Here is a 23364-nt window from a genome sequence, read left to right as displayed (position 1 = left end):
CTATCCTGGAAACATTAAGATGCTCAAAACCCTATCCTGAAAACTGAGGATGCTCATTACCCAGACCCAAAATATTAAGATGCTCAAAACCCTAACCCAACTACTTAGGATGCTTGAAAGCCGATCCCAAAAAATTAGGGCACACAAAAGCCTAACCCCAAAAATTAAGATGCTCAAAATCCAAACCCCCAAAATTAGGATACTCAAAACCCTGGACCTGGAGAAACTAACCTGAAAAAAACAAAAAAAAAAAAGATCTTAAAACCCTAACCATAAATAACTGACCAAAAATAAAACCTTAAGACTCTAACCCTAAAAAACATATCAACACTACAACCCAAAAAACTCTAATACCCTAACACGCTAACCCTGAAACCCTTAAAACCCTAACCCCCAAATCCTTAAAACCCTAACCGTTAAAACTCCAACCCTAAAAACCTTAAAATCCTAAACATAAACCCTGAAACCCCTTACCCTGAAACCCAACCCTAGTGCCCAATCCCTGAAACCTTAAAACCCTGAATCAATCTGTAGCAAATAGCATAGGCTGAGTCGAGGATCTCAGTACAGTAGCATTATTATTCGAGATTACAATGGCGGGTGTCCCACAAGCAGGAGGGTGCCTACTAATTCCATACACAGTTTATACACTTTTTTTTTCTGCCGAGGACCGGGACCCTCCCCTGTTTCCCCTTTAACTGTGCTATTCAAGGTTCATAATCTAGCTGGTGCTTCACAGAAAATACACAGCTGCTGGCCTGTTACAAGTCACATTTCTTTTGAGGTTTTTACTCTTTGAGGTGGTAATGTTTCTTACGCCGTGATTTCCACCTAATTGCTGTAAGGATTCTGGTTGTCTGCGTTTTACAAGGTTGTCTGTTATAATAAATAAAAGTCCCAAATAGGATTACAATCAAAGTTTACAATTCACTGAATGAATAGAGGTAAGCAAACAGTGCTGGGTACGCCGGGAGTCTCTGTTCCACCAAGACGCGCACCAGTTATACACCAGTTACCTCCCTTAAGGGATATAGAGAAGCCCTCTCAGATACATCCGTCCTACTTCTCCTGCATGCGGCCGGAGGTCGGTCTAATTCTGGTGCTGTTGGTGGTGGAAGCTGGGGCAACGGTGGTACTGGTGGCGATACCACAGCCACCGGAGGGGGAGCCGCCGGGGGTGGATTGTTAGGATATGGAGGTGGTAGCTTATCCAACGGCTCACGTTTATCTTCTTTTTCTTTTTCATGTTCTTCTTGTTCTTCAAATTTCTTACCTGCTTTTAGTGTAAATATTGAGGCTGGAAAAGGACCTGAAGTCTTCCTGATCCATAATCCTGCATAATCACTTTCTTCCTGGCTAAAAGGTTCCTTTGAATTAACATGGATATTTAAGGCCTGGCAAATCCAGTCTTCGAAGGATCCAAAAACAGGCCAAAAGACATGTAGTCTTAAAGGCTCCTTTGGCCATTCTGTCACACAATACTGGACCATTTTTAATTTACTTTTTCCTTTTCTGGGGTCCCTATCATTCCAATTTCGAATCGTTATTCCTAATGGACTTTCTGGTGGTATGACTGGTAATTTGCTCCCTTTCTTCTGGTCTCTGGTCTTCGATTTTGTCTGACCCATCTAGGAATTTTACTCTGGCAATTCCCACAGCCCTTGGTTACCTTAGTAAGAGTGTCTTGCAGGGGGTCGAGGACCTATCACACACCCACAAATCCTATAGGAATCCCTTCGGTCCTTCGCCGGCCAAGTCCCTCGCAGGAGATTGGAACTGCGGTTAGAAGACCTCCACAATCGCTTCGGAACTAAGTTCCATCTCAGTCACACTCTTACACACACAGGCAACCGAACCCCACCCAACCAAACGGTATACGCTTTAAATGCTTACGACTCCGTCATCTTCGTTCGGATCTTCACACGCACAATTACGGGCAAAATATAGTGCTGCAGCTGGCAAGGGAGCTGAAAAAAAGAATCAGAAACTTTGCTTACCTTTATTCAGGTTCAAGATGCCATGAGTTCCGACCTGACTCAAACAGCAGCCACCAAATGGTGGGGGTGCCTCTCCTAGATCAAACCAGAAATCAGGAACCAAAGCCCTCCCGGACGAGCGCCCACTTGTAATAAATGACTGGGTCCCAAATAGGATTGCAATTGAAATTTACAATTTATTAAATGAATAGAGGTAAGCAAGCAGCGCTGGGTGCGCCAGGAGTCTCTGCTCCACCAAGACGCACACAAGTTACATTAGGCGGCTGGTTTTTATGCTGCTAGGCTAATACATATTCATTACTACTTCTACAAAAGGCAGGGTTATTCTAATTAGTTCCCAGAATCCAAACCCTCCCACTGGTGCAGGCGTTATCAGTCTCCGGTGGTCCCTCTGGGGGCCGCTCGTACTGAAGGCTCGTAGTCTTCCTCCCAGGCTTTTCTCTTGTCCATCTCCTTTGTCCATCTTGGCTGGATGGCAGACACTTGCATAGTGTCCCATCAAGAGTTGTAAAAGTTAGCAGTTTTTCTGAAACCCCTTTGTTCTCTTATCCCCTATTGACCCGAATTGCTGGACCATTCCTTTGCAAGATACAAGAACTATATACATTAACCACTCCGGTTTTCTCAGACTTTTCATCATATCATGCGGCCCTAGCATTGTTCCATATTGACACGAATCAGATGAACTCATTTCACACTGTTAAGCTGTCTTATCACTGCAAGCATATCTCAATACCACCTTCCTTCCCTCTACAGGATGTAACTGCGCAAAAACAACATTTTTATTCCCACAACCTTGATCCCCTTACCCTGAAATCCTTATTCCCCTTAAACCTAACAACTCTAACCACAACCCTAACCCTTATTATCAACCCCCTAACGCTAATGACACTGACCTTAATCCAAACCCCAAACTGCCCCTAACCCCAGACAACCAACAACGAAACACACACACACAAAGATGGAAACTACAAAAAAGGCAAAACCCACGATACAGGCCCCAAATCACAAATACGCAACCAAAATGCTACAGAAAAGCCCCAGATGCAGGCCCCAAATGCTACTGCTAGGCCTCAAAAGCTCAAGATGCATCTCAAAGCAAAAATGCAGGCCCCAAACGTTACAGAAAAGCCCCCAAACCCAGGCTGCACAAGTCTACAAGCAGGCCCCAAAATGCCAACAGAAGCAGGCACCAACCACACCCAGATGGAGACCCCAACTGCCCACAAGCAGCTCCTACCCCACCACCCCCTCCCAAGAACTGGATTCCACCCAGACACTGGCCCAAGACCCGGACCCGACCCCCGCCATCCCCCCTACCCTCCCCCCGACACAGGTGTACAAGCAGCTCACAACCCGCCCCTTCAGAGACCGGTCCCACTCCCCCCACCCCCCCCAAGACACGGGATGCGGAGGTGTACAACCAACTCCCAACTCCCTCCCCCTCAAAGGGAGGCCCCAAAGACCCCCAAATGGAGGCTCCTAGAGTGAACAAACAGCTCCCAACTTCCCCAGGCACAGGCCCACCCCCCCCCCCCAAACACAGGCCACAAAGGTGTATAAACAGCCCAGACCCCCCTCCAAGACCATGGCCCCTATAGTGTACAAGCAGCTCCCAACCACCCACAGATGCAGGCCCCAACCCTTCTCAAAAGGGAGGCACCTAGAATGCATGAGCAACTCCCAACCAGCCTAAACATAGGTCCAAAAGTGCACAAGCAGCTCCCAAGCCCCCTCAAATACAGACCCCAAAAGTGTACAAGTAGCTCCCCCCCTGAGACAGGACCCAAAGGTGTACAACCAGTTCCCAACACCCCTGAGACACAGGCCCCAACCGCCCCCCCAGACACAGCGACCCAAATTCTACAAGCAGCTCCCAACCCCTGCCAGGCACGCCCCCTACCCTATACAAGCAGCTCCCAACCCTCCCCCCCCCACCCGAGGGAGGCCCCCAAGGCCCCCACAAACACAGGCCCCTACAGTGTACAGGCAGCTCCCAGCCACCCCCAGATGCTGGCCCCAAAGTTGTACAAACAGCTCCCAGCCACCCTGCAGAAACAGATTCCTACATTGTACAAGCAGTTCCCAGCCCGCTAGACACAGGCCCTGACCCCCCACACATGCAGGCCCCAAAGGTGTACAAGCAGCTCCCACCCCTCCCCCAGACGCAGGTCCCAAGCCCCCCCCCCCCAAACACAGGCCCCTACAACCAGCACCCAACCCCCTACCCCCGATGCCAGGCCCAAAGGTGTAGAAGCAGCTCCAAACCTCCTCCCTCAACCCAGGCTCCAACAGTGTACAAGCACCTCCCAACCAACCCTCCCCTTCCCCCCCCCCCCCCCCCCCGCCCCCCGACACAGGCTCCAAAGGAATACAAAGAGCTCCCACCCCTCCCCCAGATGCTGGTCTCAACCCCCCCCCCGCCCCCAGAAGCAGGCCCCAAAGGTGTAGAGTCAGCTCCCAACCCCCTCAATGCCGGCCCCAAGGGTCTACAAGCAGCTCCCCCCTTGCCCCCAGATACCGGCCCCCAGACACAGACCCCAAAAGCCTAATCACAGGCCCTGAACTCTAGAGGCAGGCTCCAAAACCCAGGACAAAGCCCCACTGGTTCGAGACAGGGCCCAAATCCCAGACACAGGCCCCAAACGCTAAACATATGCCAAAAAAAGTATTAGTGCTGGTGCCAAATGTTACAGACAGGCCCCAAAGCCTGAGATGCTCAAGGCTGAGACGTAACTTGGCTTTCTGAATTACTGGAAAGCAGCTTTCATTCTCAGATAATTGTGTGCAGGCTAGATAGGATGGGGCTTCAGGCACCTCTTCACCTGAGGAAACACACTGCCATCAGGCACCGCTGTGCCAGACAAGCTTGTTCTGCTAGAACACCCTACTCAGATGCACTGTGGCATTCAAGTGAACTGCTTTCATGCAAATATAACGACTGATGTTACAACCCACCTTGCCTGTGGCACCTGATGAACAGAAGAGTAAGCCACCGCAGCGCTTCAAAACCATCCCTGCACATGCCGCTCCTTGTCGCTCTCTGGCCTTATCTCATATCCTTATCCACTTCTGTGGAGAGCCTGCCACGGCACCTGCAAAGCAAGACGGACACCTTTCATAGTCACCTTGTGCTACTTGGTCGTTCTGCTCCAACCCAGCTCATGACCAGCCCCTCTTCTTACACAGCTCTTCAGAGTGCAGTTTGCTCCTTTGAGCCTGTGCGAGACACCTGTGAAAGAAAAAGAAACGCATAGGCCGATGCAGCATCCAAAGACACAGCACAACTAGGTAAGTTACTCTCATCTGCTCCCTTACCTCTGCCGCTTACCAGCCCCCGAGGCAGATGCTTCAATCTACCCTCTTCAAACAGCTACAACACCTCTAAAAGACAAAGAGGGGATGCCTAGAGGAACAGTGAGACCTACAACACAACAACTGCTACATCTGTTCCTCACTCACCTTGCCAGAGGCAGCTCTGCGTGTGACATCCCAGGTTGTACACTGCGTTACCTAACCCTTACCGTAACCCTTACCCTAAATCTTCTCACCCTTACCATTACCCAAATCCTTACCTTTACTTTTTCCTTACCCTTACTCTTTCCTTTAACCATAACCTTACCCTTACCCTATACCTTACTCCAACCCTTCCCCTTACCTTCCCCTTCCCCTTACACTTAACCTAACCCTTACCCTTCTGCTTCCCCTAAAACATATCCTAACACTTTCCCTTACCCTTACACTTACCCTAACCCTTTCTATTACCCTTACACTTACTCTTGCCCTAATCCTTGCTTGCACCCTTACACTTATCCTAACCCTTACCCTTACCCATACTCAAACCCTTACTCTAACCCTTACCCTGACCCGTACCCTTACCCTTACCCTTAACCTAAGCCTAAACCTTAAACCTTACTTTAAAGCTTACCCTTTCTGCTACACTTACCCTTAGCCGAAATCTAAACCTTACACTTACCCTTAGCCTAACCCTCACCCTTACCATTACCCATACCCTTATTCTTACCCTTACCCTAACCCTTACCTTTACACTTACGGTTACCATTAACCTTACCCTTACCCTAACATTTATACTTAACCTAACCCTTACCCTAAACCTTACCCCAACCCTTACCCTGACCCTTACATTAACCCTAACCCTTACCCTAAAACTTACACTTACTCTTAACCTTAACCTTACCCTTAACATTCACCTAATACTTACGCATACGTTTTCCTGACTTTAACCCTAAAACTAACCCTAACCATTACCCTAACATTTAACCTTACCCTAACCCTAACCCTTACTCTAACCCTTACCCTGACCTGTACCCTTACACTTACCCTTACCCTTATACTTACCCTAATTCTTACCCATACCCTAACACATATTTGTACCCTTAACCTTACCGTTACCCTTAACCTTACCCTTACCCTTACTCTATCCCTTACCCTTACGCTTACCCTTAACATAAACCTTACCCTTGACCTTACCCTTACCATAAGCCATACAACAACACTTACATGTACACTTACGCTTGCACTTACCCTAGCAATTACTCGTACAATTACCCTTAACCTTACTATTAAGCTAACCCTAAACCTTACCCTTATCCTAACACTTACCCTTATCCTAAACCTTACCCTTTCTGCTACACTTACCCTTTGCCTAATTCTAAACCTTACTCGAACCCTCACCCTTACCTAAATCTAACTAAAATCTAACCATTACCCTAACCCCTCACCCTTACAATATACATATTTTTACCCTTTACCTAAACCTTTACCCCAACCCTTACCTTGACCCTTACATTAACCCTAATCCTTACACTAAACCTTACACTTACTCTTAACCTTAACCTTAGCTGTAACCTAATACTTACTCTTACGTTTCCCTCACCCTAACCCTAAAATTAACCCTAACCATTACCCTAACACTTACCCTTACCCTAACCCTTACTCTAACCCTTACAATTACCCGTACTTTTACACATACCCTTACACTTACCCTTACTCTTAAACTTACACTAACCCTTACCCTTAACTAAATCTAACCCTTACACTAAACATCATCCTTACCCTTACCATTATCCCTTCTCTTACCCTTATCCTAAACATTTCCCAAACCCTTACCCTTACATTAAACCTAACCCTTACCATAACTCTTAACCTTATCCTTAAACTTAACCTAATACTTACCCTTCCGTTTCCCTCACCCTAAACCTAAAATTAGCCTAAACATTACCCTAACACTTACCCTTACTCTAACCCTTACCATGAACTTAAGTGTAAGTGTTAGGATAACGTTAACCTTAAGGGTGACCCTTAAGCTGATCCTTAATGTTTATGGTTAGGTTAAGAGTAATTGTACGAGTAATTACTAGGATAAGTGTAAGCGTAAGTGTACATGTAAGTGTTGATGTATGGCTTATGGTAAGGGTAAGGTAAAGGGTAAGGTTTATGTTAAGGGAAAGTGTAAGAGTAACGGATAGAATAAGGGTAAGTGTAACGGTTAAGTGTTAGGGTAATGGTTAGGGTTAATTTTAGGATTAGGGTGAGAAAAATGTAAGGTTAAGTACTAGCTTAAGGTTAAGGGTAAGGTTAAGGTTAAGAGTAAGTGTAAGGTTTAGGTTAAGGGTTATGGTTAATGTAAGGTTCAGGGAAAGGTTTGGGGTAAGGTTTAGGGTTAGGTTCAGCTTAAGGGTAAGGGTTGGGGTAAGGTTAAGGGTATGGATAAGGATAAGTGTAAGGGATAGGGTAAGGGTAAGGGTTAGCGTAAGGGTAAGATTAATGGTAAGGTTTATGTTAAGGGTAAGCGTAAGGGTAACGGATAGAGTAAGGGTAAGGGTAACAGTAAGGTTAAGGGTACAAATATGTGTTAGGGTATGGGTTATGGTATGGGTAAGAGTTAGGGTAATGTAAGGGTAAGGGTGAGTGTAAGGGTATGGATCAGGGTAAGGGTTAGAGTAAGGGTTAGGGTTAGGGTAAGGGTAAGTGTTAGAATAATGGTTAGGGTTAATTTTAGGGTTAGGGTGAGGGAAACGTAAGGGTAAGTATTGGGTTAAGGTAAGGGTAAGTGTAAGGTTTAGATTTAGGCTAATGGTAAATGTAGCAGAAAGGGTAAGGTTTACGATAAGGGTAAGTGTTAGGGTAAGGGTAACATAAAGGGTAAGGATTACGGTAAGGGTAAGGGTACGGGTAGAATTTGTTAGAATATGGCTTATGGTAAGGGTAAGGTTTAGGGTAAGAGTAAGTGTAAGTGTATGTGTAAGGGTACGGGTCATTGTAAGGGTTAGAGTAAGGGTTAGGGTAAGGGTAGGTGTTAGGGTAATAGTTAGGGTTAATTTTAGGGTTAGGGTGAGGGAAACGGAAGGGTAAGTATTAGGTTAAGGTTAAGGGTAAGGTTAAGGTTAAGAGTAAGTGTAAGTTTTAGGGTAAGGGTAAGGGGTTAATGTAAGGGTCAGGGTAAGGGTTAAGGTAAGGTTTAGGGTTAGAGTTAGGTTAAGGTTAAGTTTTAGGGTAAGGGTAAGTTATATGTATAAGGATAAGTGTAAGGGTAAGTGTAAGGATAAGGATAAGTGTACAAGTCAGGGTAAGGTTTAGAGTTAGGATTAGGGTTTGGGTTAGGGTAAGGGTAAGTGTTAGGGTAATGGTTAGGGTTAATTTTAGGTGTATGGTGACGGATAAGAAAGGGTAAGTAGTAGGTTAAGGTTAAGCGTAAGGTTAAGGTTAAGAGTAAGTGTAAGTTTTAGGGTACGGTTTAGGGTTAATGTAAGGGTCAGGGTAAGTGTTTGAGTAAGATTTAGGGTTAGGGTAAGAGTAAGTATATGGGTAATGGTAAGGGTGTTAGGGTTAGGGTAAGTGTAAGGTTTAGATTTAGGCTAAGGGTAAGTGTAGCAGAAAGGGTAAGGGTTACGGTAAGTGTAAGTGTAAGGATAAGGTTAAGGTTTAGGCTTACGTTAAGGGTAAGGGTAATGCTTTGGTAAGGGTAAGAGTAAGGGTAAAGGTAAGGGTTACGGTAAGGGTAAGGGTACTGGTAGAAGTATGTGTTAGAGTACGGCTTATGGTAAGGGTACAAGTAGCTCCCCCCCCAGAGACAGGACCCAAAGGTGTACAACCAGTTCCCAACACCCCTGAGACACAGGCCCCAACCGCTCCCCCAGACACAGCGACCCAAATTCTACAAGCAGCTCCCAACCCCTGCCAGGCACGCCCCCTACCCTATACAAGCAGCTCCCAACCCTCCCCCCCCCCCCCCCCCCGAGGGAGGCCCCCAAGGCCCCCACAAACACAGGCCCCTACAGTGTACAGGCAGCTCCCAGCCACCCTGCAGAAACAGATTCCTACATTGTACAAGCAGTTCCCAGCCCGCTAGACACAGGCCCTGACCCCCCACACATGCAGGCCCCAAAGGTGTACAAGCAGCTCCCACCCCTCCCCCAGACGCAGGTCCCAAGCCCCCCCCCCAAACACAGGCCCCAACAACCAGCACCCAACCCCCTACCCCCGATGCCAGGCCCAAAGGTGTAGAAGCAGCTCCAAACCTCCTCCCTCAACCCAGGCTCCAACAGTGTACAAGCACCTCCCAACCAACCCTCCCCTTTTCCCCCGCCCCCCGACACAGGCTCCAAAGGAATACAAAGAGCTCCCACCCCTCCCCCAGATGCAGGTCTCAACCCCCCCCCCCCCCCCAGAAGCAGGCCCCAAAGGTGTAGAGTCAGCTCCCAACCCCCTCAATGCTGGCCCCTAGGGTCTACAAGCAGCTCCCCCCTTGCCCCCAGATACCGGCCCCCAGACACAGACCCCAAAAGCCTAATCACAGGCCCTGAACTCTAGAGGCAGGCTCCAAAACCCAGGACAAAGCCCCAGTGGTTCGAGACAGGGCCCAAATCCCAGACACAGGCCCCAAACGCTAAACATGCCAAAAAAAGTATTAGTGCTGGTGCCAAATGTTACAGACAGGCCCCAAAGCCCGAGATGCTCAAGGCTGAGACGCAACTTGGCTTTCTGAATTACTGGAAAGCAGCTTTCATTCTCAGATAATTGTGTGCAGGCTGATTAAGGAGCTATTGGGGAGGCAAGGACAATCCCCAGACAAGGACTGTATATCTCGAAACAAGACACTGGAACTCATGATAAGGAAGCGGCAGGCGGACAGAGAAACAAATGTAAGGACTATAACTCTCGAAACTGGACATTGGAATTCATTATAAAGATACAACAAACGGGAGAATTGGCAACAACCAGCTCTTGCAATTAAGAAACATGCCAATTCAGCAGATTCCTGACCAAAGGTGAAAAGTACACTGTGAGGAAGACTCGGGGTCTTCCTCCCAAAGACCCCTGCCCACGTCCCAAAGACCCCTGCCCACAATTCTTGGAAGGCTCTGCGCAGGCACAAGGTGCCAAAAGGCTAATTAGCATGAGAAGCGAGGGAAGGCGGGGATAGGTAATGTGTATGTATAGGTGCTTGTAGAATATTGATAGATTGTTTGTATAAATTCAAGACTGCTTTCTGCTTTGGGTATGCACGATAGGTGGAGAGATCCCCCGTGCATCCAGCGCTGCGATAAAGAATATACCACTTAAAGGAATTTCGGCTTCGATCTTTGAATCAATTTGGCGACCCAGATGGGACAACCTCTCTGCCGGACTGCAGGACCTGCTGGGAACAGGACTCCCTAGGGTACCCCCGTGATTTCCCGGAGGGACTCCTCGACTCACCGGATCACTGCGGAGGCAGACAAGGACCCCATCATTGTAAGTGAGTATATTCTTTATTCTGGTTTGGTTTTCTGGTAGACCGGTCATCTGGAACTGTCTGTAAGTCAGAAGGTGATCTTCTGCGAGGCAGTGTTTGGTATATACTTTGTGGTTAGCACCATAAGTACATGTTTGGGGACGTTAAGGAAGGAGCTCGCTTTAAGGTCCATCTGGAATTGTGTTGTCTATTTCGGTTTTCTGACTCATGGAGTATGGTATTTAACTCTGGTTATTGTTACTGCGATTTTGGCTATTTTCCTGGTGGTAATAGTAGGTTCGTGGCATTGTTATAAGAAAGATATGGTTACGGTGTTACACAGTTCGGTTTTCTGACTTATCGCATGTGGAATTTGACTCTGACTATTGTTACTGTGATTTTGGCAATATTGCTGGTAATAGTAGTTTTGTGGCATCGCTACTGAAAGATATTGCGTGCCCGTATTTTTGTGAGTGATACGTTTTGTGATACGCTTTTGTAAGTAACGTGTGTATTCTGAAAGTGTAAACTGGAAACTGGGGGGGCAAACAAGCAGTGACATTTTAAAGAAAAGTGTGTTAGGATGTGTTTTAAGTCACTGGAAAGATATTGGAGGATCTGCCGGTGGAAGTGTGAACAGGAAAACATTGATAAAATATCGTAATCAGTGGTGGCCGCTTTATAAGCTGGAATGTGGAGAAAAGTGGCCCCTAAATGGAACTTTAAACTATAATATTTTGCTACAGTTAATGTTGTTTTTTGAGAAGCAGAACAGGATGAAATGTTGTATACTGATGTTTCAGCATCTTGGTGGGAAAAGGTACGGAATTAAGTTGGCCCCTGACTGAACCTTTGATGTTGGCATTAGAGAAGTACAGGCTGGAGAAAGATAAAGGAAGTGTTAAAAGGGTTGTTGAAAGTGTTAAAGGTGTTTGAAGTTGAATGAGCAGGGAAAGAGGATGTAGGAATGTTAATAGTTCTGCCTCTGCCCGAGGCAGAGATCTTAAAATCATGGGTGTTAGCCCTTTAGGGCAAAGGGACCATGATCGGTCCGAGAGAGTTGTCACAGAAACAGAAAAGAGGTACACTCTTAAAACAACCTGAGTTCATGTGCGAGCTCAGATTGCTGATGGGACCGTTCAGGGAACTGTGGACAATTGCATTCCCCTGACCGACCCCCACTAAGACCCGAATCATCCTGAAAATTATGAACGGTTAAGTAAATACTAAAACCTGGATGAATTGGGAATTGAGAATATGCTTCCAACAAGGTCTAAAAGAAAGCCCTATGGAATTTTTGGACCAACTCTGAAATGTAATGAAAATAAATAAATAAATAAATAAATAAAACAAAACGGTTTGGACCTGGCTTTGGAGGACAAATTGACTAGCCTTTTCCTAGGGTAATCAACCCCTGATTTCAACAGGAATAACGGGGACCTGGGGAATCTACCCTAGCGGATCCTCCACTGGTTATAATGAAGCTAGGGGAGGAATGGAAGTGAAATTTCTTATTGCTATGGGGCAACGTATTCAGTTCTAAATCAAGCATTATTTCCTTCACAGAATTATTATGTTAGGGTAAAAGGTGTGTCGTGGTTTAACCCGGCCGGCAGCTAAACACCACGCAGCTGTTCGCTCCCCCTCCCCCTCCCTCTCTGGGACGGGGGAGAGAAATGGAAAGTGAAGCCCGTGAGTTTAAATAAAGACAGTTTAATAAGACAAAATAATAATAATAATAATAATAATAATAATAATAATAATAATAATAATAATAATACAATGATGATAATAGTACCACTACTACTAATGTGTACAAACAAGTGATGCACAATGCAATTGCTCACCACCCGCTGACCGATGCCCAGCCTAACCCCGAGCAGTCCGGCCCCCTCCTCCTGGCTTGCCACCCCTATGTATTGTTTAGCCTGACGTCAGATGCTATGGAATACCCCTTTGGCTAGTTTGGGTCACCTGTCCTGGGTCTGTCCCCTCCCAGCTCTTACTGCACCCCCAGCCTGCCTGTTGGCAGGACAGAGCAAGAAGCTGAGATGTCCTTGGCTTGGTATAAGCATTGCTCTGCAACAATTAAAACATCGGGGTGTTATCAGCACTCTTCTCATCCTAAGCCAAAACATAGCATTCTCCCAGCTACTAGGAAGAAAATTAACTCTGTTCTAACTGAAACCAGGACAAGGTGTAACCGAAAAGGCTTATTTTTGTGAACCTTTGAAGTACAAGTTAGGGAAACAATGGGGCATACACAGATTTTTATCTATGCCTAGCTCCTCATGGGCGCTCTTAGGTAGAGATTTATTAGAGCAAGTAGGAGCAGAAATTGTCTTTGAAAAGGGGAAAATGGAATTAAGAACAGGAGAAGAACAACTAATAAATGTGTTAAGCTTGGCACTAATACAAACTGACCCTAAAAGTGAAATACCTTTAGAGATCACAGATCAAGTATGTCCAGGAGTTTGGGCTACCGAAGTCCCTGGAAGAGCTAAAAATGTGACCTTAATGATTATTAAATTAAAGCCAGGAGAGAAACCCGTTAAGGTTAAGTAATATCCCTTGAGGATAGAAGATAGGAAAGGAATTAAAGAGATAATTGATCAATTTTTACAGTATGGATTATTGATTGAATGCGAATCAGAATACAATGCACCCATATTGCCAATTAAAAAGGCAGATGAAAAAGCTATAGGCTAGTTCCGGATTTGAGGGCCATAAATAAAATCACTGAGGATATACATCCAGTAGTGGCAAACCCTTATACTTTGCTGACTAAATTAAAGAATAGTCAAGTCTGGTTTACCGTACTGGATTTAAAAGATGCCTTCTTCTGCCTAGGCTTAGCCACAGAAAGCCAAAACCTATTCGCCTTTGAATGGGAAAATCCCGATTCAGGCAGAAAGACGCAGCTTACGTGGACATTACTACCTCAAGGATTCAAGAATAGCCCCACTATTTTTGGAAACCAATTAGCAAGGGAACTCGAAACATGGATACCTCCGGACACTGAAGGTGCTTTGTTACAATATGTAGTATGTAGATGATCTCTTAATAGCTACCGAGACTAAAGGGAGTTGTATTCAATGGACTATAAGTCGTCTTAATTTTCTGGGTTTAAATGGATATCAAGTCTCTTGACAGAAAGTCCAGCTGGCTCAACAAAGTGTGACCTATCTGGGATTTGACATTTCGGAAGGACAACGAGAACTAGGAACTGAACATAAGGAAGTCATTTGCCGGACTCCAGAACCTCAAATGGTAAAGGAGCTACAAACCTTTTTAGGAATGACAGATTGGTGTCGCCTTTGGATTTATAATTATGGACTATTGGTAAAGCCTCTATGTGAATTGATAAAGATTAACCAGTCAAAGTTAGTCTGGACTGGAGAAGCACAAAAAGTCTTTAAACAACTTAAACAAGAATTGATGATTTTGAAATATCAAGCAATATTGGTAGAACAGGACGACGTGGAAATTGTGATAATTCATATTGTGAATCTAGCCTCTTTTCTTAGTGATGCTCCGGCACAAGCTGTGATTCACGATTGTTTAGAAACTCTAGAGACTGTGTATTCCAGCCGACCAGACCTTAAGGAGGAGCCCATGGAAGATGCGGAAGACACTTGGTTCCCGGATGGGAGCAGTTTTGTTACGCAAAGACAACGTAAAGCTGGATATGCTATAACAACTACTCAGCAGGTAATCGAGTCTAAGCCTTTACCCCCTGGAACATCAGCTCAAAAGGCGGAGATAGTTGCTCTCACGAGAGCATTGGAACTGGCAGCGGGAAAAAGGGTAAATATTTGGACAGATTCTAAATATACATTCGGCGTGGTACATGCTCATGGAGCAATTTGGAAAGAACATGGATTGCTGACCGCTCAGTGAAAACACAAAGTATGCTGAAGAAATTTTAAAATTGTTAGAGGCTGTAAAACAACCAGAAAAGGTAGCTATCATGCATTGTCAGGGACACCAAAAGGGGAACACCGATTTTGAAATTGGAAAATCGATTGGCAGAGGCTAAGCAGGCAGCTGAAATAACTGAGGTGAAGGCATTGTCTTTGATACCAGACGGTAAAATCCAAACTATATCCAAATTAGACAAAAGAAGACTTAAAATTAATTGAAGATTTGAAAGGTAAAATGAAACCAGATGGATGAGTATATTTAAAAGATAACCCCATAGTAATACCCTCTAGTTTGACATGGCCCATAGTTCTTACAGAACACAATAAAACGCACTGGGGAGCTGGCACACTGCATAAGAGCCTGAGTCAGACATTAGTGGGACGATATGATAAAACAAGTAACTCAACAATGTAGCATTTGCTTACACAATAACCCCAATACCAAGGATAGAATAAAATTTGGAATAATCGGTAAAGGAAATTATTCGGGGCAACAGTGGCAAATTGATTTTTCAGAACTCCCTAGAAAAGGGGGGTATCATTATTTACTGGTTCTGACTGACCCGTTTTCAGGAAGGCCTGAAGCCTTTCCCTGTCGAACAAACAAAGCAAGAGAAGTGGTTAAAGTCTTGTTAAATGAAATAATACCATGCTTTGGGATTCTAGTAGCAATGTCTTCTGATAGAGTTTCACATCTTTGTGCACAAGTGGTAGAACAGATAAGTAAGATTCTAAAGATAGATTGGCAACTGCATACTCCTTATAGACCACAGGCAAGTGGACAGGTAGAAAAAATGAACCATTTAATTAAACAATAAATAGCTAAAATTGGATAAGAAGCTAATTTGTCATGGCCTCAATCCCTCCCTTTAGCATTACTTGGAATTAGAGTTAAACCTAGAATAAAAGGAAATTTGAGTCCCTTCAAAATCTTATATGGAAGGCCATAGCAATTTCTATTTAGTGGAGAGGACCTAACGCAGTTAGGATCAGAATATTTATATGCTTATATAACTGAACTTCAGAAACAATTAAATAAAGTACATACATTTGTTTTAGGGACCAGGGCTAGAGGGTTGGATCAACCAATCCACCCCTTTAAGCTCGGGGATTATATATATATAAAGACTTTTTCAGGACAACCCGTGCAGGAAAAATGGAAGGAAAGTGGATGGGAGCATACCAAGTATTACTGACAACACACACCGCCATTAAGATTAAGAAGCAAGCAGTTTGGATCCACAATTCAAGGGTGAAGAAGGCCCCGGCGAGGATATGGACCACCACTCCAATTGGACCAACAAAATTACGGTTTTCCAGATCCTAATGATTGCAGGGGTGCGGTTCTCGGATTTGGGGTGGGCAACTTGGGATGAGAACTTACACCTGACCTTAATACAAACAATTTCTCAAGTAACTAATAAGACAAACTGTTGGGTATGCACCCATCTGCCACAGCATGGGAATAAGGGTGTATCGTTAATTGGGATTCCCTTGCCTGCAAACTTATCTTGGACTAATTTGTGGGAAAACACGTCTTGGGGTCGAAAATATTAAGCAGTTTTGGAACTAGAAGCGAGTAGCTTCATGCCGTTAGAATCCTATTATGTATGTGTACAAAGGTGTAACCCGCCTAAGGGTATAGGAAAACAGCATTGTATAAATACGGATACTACTTATGTGGGAAATCAGACATCTTGTAATTGAACAATTGATATTAGTACGACTAGCGGCTGGGCAAATTCAACCAGCTGGACGGTTCCAGAAGGAAAAGGGTGGTATTGGCTATGCAATGATACAGCCCGTAAGGTCTTGCCTGAGAATTGGAAGGGAACTTGCACTCTTGGAGCGGTAGTCCCCAATATGACAGTACATGATGTAGCGCCTCGAGGTTACTTGAGAAATCATATCCGGAGAATCAGATGAAAAATTAACAATCCATTGGTAGAGAGACACACCCCTTTTCATAGTTTTGTGCGATGGTTTATCCCATGGTTAGGAGTGAGTGAATTGGAAAAGGCAATAGTTAATATTTCTGCAATTATAGAGAAGTTAGAAAACAAAATTCTGGATGCTATAAAGGCTCAACAAGAAGAGATATCTAGTTTATCACAGGTAGTGTTACAAAATCGGATGGCCCTAGACTTGTTACTGGCCACTCAAGGGGGAGTCTGTACAGTAATAAACACAAGTTGTTGTATGTATGTAGATCAGAGTGGAAGGATCTCTACCGACCTGGAAGAAATATGGAAGCAGACCAGGATCCTACATGAGATCAGTAAAGATGATCTTTCATGGAGTTTTAGTGAACTATGGAATAAGTTAACCTCCTGGTTGCCCAATTTCCAATGGTTGAAACAAGTATTCATTGCTCTAATCGTATTAGTAGTGTTAGGAATATTTGTCTGCATGTTGTTTAGATGCCTGCTTTGTTGTGTTACTGTAAATAAAGAAAGTATCTGATGCAAAAGAATTTGCATGGGAAAAGAAAAGGGGGGATTGATTAAGGAGGTATTGGGGAGGCAAGGACAATCCCCAGACAAGGATTGTATATCTCGAAACAAGACACTGGAACTCATGATAAGGAAGCGGCAGGCGGACAGAGAAACAAATGTAAGGACTATAACTCTCGAAACTGGACATTGGAATTCATTATAAAGATACAACAAACGGGAGAATTAGCAACAACCAGCTCTTGCAATTAAGAAACATGCCAATTCAGCAGATTCCTGACCAAAGGTGAAAAGTACACTGTGAGGAAGACTCGGGGTCTTCCTCCCAAAGACCCCTGCCCACGTCCCAAAGACCCCTGCCCACAATTCTTGGAAGGCTCTGCGCAGGCGCAAGGTGCCAAAAGGCTAATTAGCATGAGAAGCGAGGGAAGGCGGGGATAGGTAATGCATATGTATAGGTGCTTGTAGAATATTGATAGATTGATTGTATAAATTCAAGACTGCTTTCTGCTTTGGGTATGCACGATAGGTGGAGAGATCCCCCGTGCATCCAGCGCTGCAATAAAGAATATACCACTTAAAGGAATTTCGGCTTCGATCTTTGAATCAATTTGGCGACCCAGATGGGACAACCTCTCTGCCGGACTGCAGGACCTGCTGGGAACAGGACTCCCTAGGGTACCCCCGGGATTTCCCGGAGGGACTCCTCGACTCACCGGATCACTGCGGAGGCAGACAAGGACCCCATCATTGTAAGTGAGTATATTCTTTATTCTGGTTTGGTTTTCTGGTAGACCGGTCATCTGGAACTGTCTGTAAGTCAGAAGGTGATCTTCTGCGAGGCAGTGTTTGGTATATACTTTGTGGTTAGCACTATAAGTACATGTTTGGGGACCTTAAGGAAGGAGCTCGCTTTAAGGTCCATCTGGAATTGTGTTGTCTATTTCGGTTTTCTGACTCATGGAGTATGGTATTTAACTCTGGTTATTGTTACTGCGATTTTGGCTATTTTCCTGGTGGTAATAGTAGGTTCGTGGCATTGTTATAAGAAAGATATCGTTACGGTGTTACACAGTTCGGTTTTCTGACTTATCGCATGTGGAATTTGACTCTGACTATTGTTACTGTGATTTTGGCAATATTGCTGGTAATAGTAGTTTTGTGACATCGCTACTGAAAGATATTGCGTGCCCGTATTTTTGTGAGTGATACGTTTTGTGATACGCTTTTGTAAGTAACGTGTGTATTCTGAAAGTGTAAACTGGAAACTGGGGGGGCAAACAAGCAGTGACATTTTAAAGAAAAGTGTGTTAGGATGTGTTTTAAGTCACTGGAAAGATATTGGAGGATCTGCCGGTGGAAGTGTGAACAGGAAAACATTGATAAAATATCGTAATCAGTGGTGGCCGCTTTATAAGCTGGAATGTGGAGAAAAGTGGCCCCTAAATGGAACTTTAAACTATAATATTTTGCTACAGTTAATGTTGTTTTTTGAGAAGCAGAACAGGATGAAATGTTGTATACTGATGTTTCAGCATCTTGGTGGGAAAAGGTAGGGAATTAAGTTGGCCCCTGACTGAACCTTTGATGTTGGCATTAGAGAAGTACAGGCTGGAGAAAGATAAAGGAAGTGTTAAAAGGGTTGTTGAAAGTGTTAAAGGTGTTTGAAGTTGAATGAGCAGGGAAAGAGGATGTAGGAATGTTAATAGTTCTGCCTCTGCCCGAGGCAGAGATCTTAAAATCATGGGTGTTAGCCCTTTAGGGCAAAGGGACTATGATCGGTCCGAGAGAGTTGTCACAGAAACAGAAAAGAGGTACACTCTTAAAACAACCTGAGTTCATGTGCGAGCTCAGATTGCTGATGGGACCGTTCAGGGAACTGTGGACAATTGCATTCCCCTGACCGACCCCCACTAAGACCCGAATCATCCTGAAAATTATGAACGGTTAAGTAAATACTAAAACCTGGATGAATTGGGAATTGAGAATATGCTTCCAACAAGGTCTAAAAGAAAGCCCTATGGAATTTTTGGACCAACTCTGAAATGTAATGAAAATAAATAAATAAATAAAACAAAACGGTTTGGACCTGGCTTTGGAGGACAAATTGACTAGCCTTTTCCTAGGGTAATCAACCCCTGATTTCAACAGGAATAACGGGGACCTGGGAAATCTACCCTAGCGGATCCTCCACTGGTTATAATGAAGCTAGGGGAGGAATGGAAGTGAAATTTCTTATTGCTATGGGGCAACGTATTCAGTTCTAAATCAAGCATTAATGCCTTCACAGAATTATTATGTTAGGGTGAAAGGTGTGTCGTGGTTTAATCCGGCCGGCAGCTAAACACCACGCAGCTGTTCGCTCACCCTCCCCCTCCCTCTCTGGGACAGGGGAGAGAAATGGAAAGTGAAGCCTGTGAGTTGAGATAAAGACAGTTTAATAAGACAAAATAATAATAATAATAATAATAATAATAATAATAATACAATGATGATAATAGTACCACTACTAATAATGTGTACAAACAAGTGATGCACAATGCAATTGCTCACCACCCGCTGACCGATGCCCAGCCTAACCCCGAGCAGTCCGGCCCCCTCCTCCTGGCTTGCCACCCCTATGTATTGTTTAGCCTGACGTCAGATGCTATGGAATACCCCTTTGGCTAGTTTGGGTCACCTGTCCTGGGTCTGTCCCCTCCCAGCTCTTACTGCACCCCCAGCCTGCCTGTTGGCAGGACAGAGCAAGAAGCTGAGATGTCCTTGGCTTGGAATAAGCATTGCTCTGCAACAATTGAAACATCGGGGTGTTATCAGCACTCTTCTCATCCTAAGCCAAAACATAGCATTCTCCCAGCTACTAGGAAGAAAATTAACTCTGTTCTAACTGAAACCAGGACAAGGTGTAACCGAAAAGGCTTATTTTTGTGAACCTTTGAAGTACAAGTTAGGGAAACAATGGGGCATACACAGATTTTTATCTATGCCTAGCTCCTCATGGGCACTCTTAGGTAGAGATTTATTAGAGCAAGTAGGAGCAGAAATTGTCTTTGAAAAGGGGAAAATGGAATTAAGAACAGGAGAAGAACAACTAATAAATGTGTTAAGCTTGGCACTAATACAAACTGACCCTAAAAGTGAAATACATTTAGAGATCACAGATCAAGTATGTCCAGGAGTTTGGGCTACCGAAGTCCCTGGAAGAGCTAAAAATGTGACCTTAATGATTATTAAATTAAAGCCAGGAGAGAAACCCGTTAAGGTTAAGTAATATCCCTTGAGGATAGAAGATAGGAAAGGAATTAAAGAGATAATTGATCAATTTTTACAGTATGGATTATTGATTGAATGCGAATCAGAATACAATGCACCCATATTGCCAATTAAAAAGGCAGATGAAAAAGCTATAGGCTAGTTCCGGATTTGAGGGCCATAAATAAAATCACTGAGGATATACATCCAGTAGTGGCAAACCCTTATACTTTGCTGACTAAATTAAAGAATAGTCAAGTTTGGTTTACCGTACTGGATTTAAAAGATGCCTTCTTCTGCCTAGGCTTAGCCACAGAAAGCCAAAACCTATTCGCCTTTGAATGGGAAAATCCCGATTCAGGCAGAAAGACGCAGCTTACGTGGACATTACTACCTCAAGGATTCAAGAATAGCCCCACTATTTTTGGAAACCAATTAGCAAGGGAACTCGAAACATGGATACCTCCGGACACTGAAGGTGCTTTGTTACAATATGTAGTATGTAGATGATCTCTTAATAGCTACCGAGACTAAAGGGAGTTGTATTCAATGGACTATAAGTCGTCTTAATTTTCTGGGTTTAAATGGATATCAAGTCTCTTGACAGAAAGTCCAGCTGGCTCAACAAAGTGTGACCTATCTGGGATTTGACATTTCGGAAGGACAACGAGAACTAGGAACTGAACATAAGGAAGTCATTTGCCGGACTCCAGAACCTCAAATGGTAAAGGAGCTACAAACCTTTTTAGGAATGACAGATTGGTGTCGCCTTTGGATTTATAATTATGGACTATTGGTAAAGCCTCTATGTGAATTGATAAAGATTAACCAGTCAAAGTTAGTCTGGACTGGAGAAGCACAAAAAGTCTTTAAACAACTTAAACAAGAATTGATGATTTTGAAATATCAAGCAATATTGGTAGAACAGGACGACGTGGAAATTGTGATAATTCATATTGTGAATCTAGCCTCTTTTCTTAGTGATGCTCCGGCACAAGCTGTGATTCACGATTGTTTAGAAACTCTAGAGACTGTGTATTCCAGCCGACCAGACCTTAAGGAGGAGCCCATGGAAGATGCGGAAGAAACTTGGTTCCCGGATGGGAGCAGTTTTGTTACGCAAAGACAACGTAAAGCTGGATATGCTATAACAACTACTCAGCAGGTAATCGAGTCTAAGCCTTTACCCCCTGGAACATCAGCTCAAAAGGCGGAGATAGTTGCTCTCACGAGAGCATTGGAACTGGCAGCGGGAAAAAGGGTAAATATTTGGACAGATTCTAAATATACATTCGGCGTGGTACATGCTCATGGAGCAATTTGGAAAGAACATGGATTGCTGACCGCTCAGTGAAAACACAAAGTATGCTGAAGAAATTTTAAAATTGTTAGAGGCTGTAAAACAACCAGAAAAGGTAGCTATCATGCATTGTCAGGGACACCAAAAGGGGAACACCGATTTTGAAATTGGAAAATCGATTGGCAGAGGCTAAGCAGGCAGCTGAAATAACTGAGGTGAAGGCATTGTCTTTGATACCAGACGGTAAAATCCAAACTATATCCAAATTAGACAAAAGAAGACTTAAAATTAATTGAAGATTTGAAAGGTAAAATGAAACCAGATGGATGAGTATATTTAAAAGATAACCCCATAGTAATACCCTCTAGTTTGACATGGCCCATAGTTCTTACAGAACACAATAAAACGCACTGGGGAGCTGGCACACTGCATAAGAGCCCGAGTCAGACATTAGTGGGATGATATGATAAAACAAGTAACTCAACAATGTAGCATTTGCTTACACAATAACCCCAATACCAAGAATAGAATAAAATTTGGAATAATCGGTAAAGGAAATTATTCGGGGCAACAGTGGCAAATTGATTTTTCAGAACTCCCTAGAAAAGGGGGGTATCATTATTTACTGGTTCTGACTGACCCGTTTTCAGGAAGGCCTGAAGCCTTTCCCTGTCGAACAAACAAAGCAAGAGAAGTGGTTAAAGTCTTGTTAAATGAAATAATACCATGCTTTGGGATTCTAGTAGCAATGTCTTCTGATAGAGTTTCACATTTTTGTGCACAAGTGGTAGAACAGATAAGTAAGATTCTAAAGATAGATTGGCAACTGCATACTCCTTATAGACCACAGGCAAGTGGACAGGTAGAAAAAATGAACCATTTAATTAAACAATAAATAGCTAAAATTGGATAAGAAGCTAATTTGTCATGGCCTCAATCCCTCCCTTTAGCATTACTTGGAATTAGAGTTAAACCTAGAATAAAAGGAAATTTGAGTCCCTTCAAAATCTTATATGGAAGGCCATAGCAATTTCTATTTAGCGGAGAGGACCTAACGCAGTTAGGATCAGAATATTTATATGCTTATATAACTGAACTTCAGAAACAATTAAATAAAGTACATAAATTTGTTTTAGGGACCAGGGCTAGAGGGTTGGATCAACCAATCCACCCCTTGAAGCTCGGGGATTATATATATATAAAGACTTTTTCAGGACAACCCGTGCAGGAAAAATGGAAGGAAAGTGGATGGGAGCATACCAAGTATTACTGACAACACACACCGCCATTAAGATTAAGAAGCAAGCAGCTTGGATCCACAATTCAAGGGTGAAGAAGGCCCCGGCGAGGATATGGACCACCACTCCAATTGGACCAACAAAATTACGGTTTTCCAGATCCTAATGATTGCAGGGGTGCGGTTCTCGGATTTGGGGTGGGCAACTTGGGATGAGAACTTACACCTGACCTTAATACAAACAATTTCTCAAGTAACTAATAAGACGAACTGTTGGGTATGCACCCATCTGCCACAGCATGGGAATAAGGGTGTATCGTTAATTGGGATTCCCTTGCCTGCAAACTTATCTTGGACTAATTTGTGGGAAAACACGTCTTGGGGTCGAAAATATTAAGCAGTTTTGGAACTAGAAGTGAGTAGCTTCATGCCGTTAGAATCCTATTATGTATGTGTACAAAGGTG

General features: G+C 43.9%; 3 long non-coding RNA genes across 3 annotated transcripts in view; 1 reads left to right on the top strand and 2 right to left on the bottom strand.

The window, feature by feature from the left end:
• The window catches only part of LOC311439247, a 302979-nt gene extending 297802 nt beyond the window's left edge, over positions 1 to 5177 (bottom strand). The window contains exon 1 of the long non-coding RNA XR_014694623.1: positions 4956 to 5177. This is a non-coding gene — a long non-coding RNA (uncharacterized lncRNA). The remainder of the gene's footprint in view (positions 1 to 4955) is intronic.
• The window catches only part of LOC311439248, a 406908-nt gene that overhangs the window by 227151 nt on the left and 156393 nt on the right, over positions 1 to 23364 (top strand). The gene's annotated exons all lie outside the window — the stretch shown is intronic.
• Positions 2154 to 4266, bottom strand: LOC311439249. Its single transcript, XR_014694625.1, has 2 exons — positions 4226 to 4266; positions 2154 to 2479 (listed from the first exon to the last, which is right to left on the bottom strand). It is a non-coding gene; the product is annotated as an uncharacterized lncRNA (long non-coding RNA).

Source organism: Aythya ferina (genome assembly GCF_964211825.1).
Source record: "Aythya ferina genome assembly, chromosome: 6".
Classification (NCBI taxonomy): domain Eukaryota; kingdom Metazoa; phylum Chordata; class Aves; order Anseriformes; family Anatidae; genus Aythya; species Aythya ferina.
Note: the sequence above shows the minus strand (reverse complement) of the source record. Positions and strands in the feature narration are given on the sequence as shown.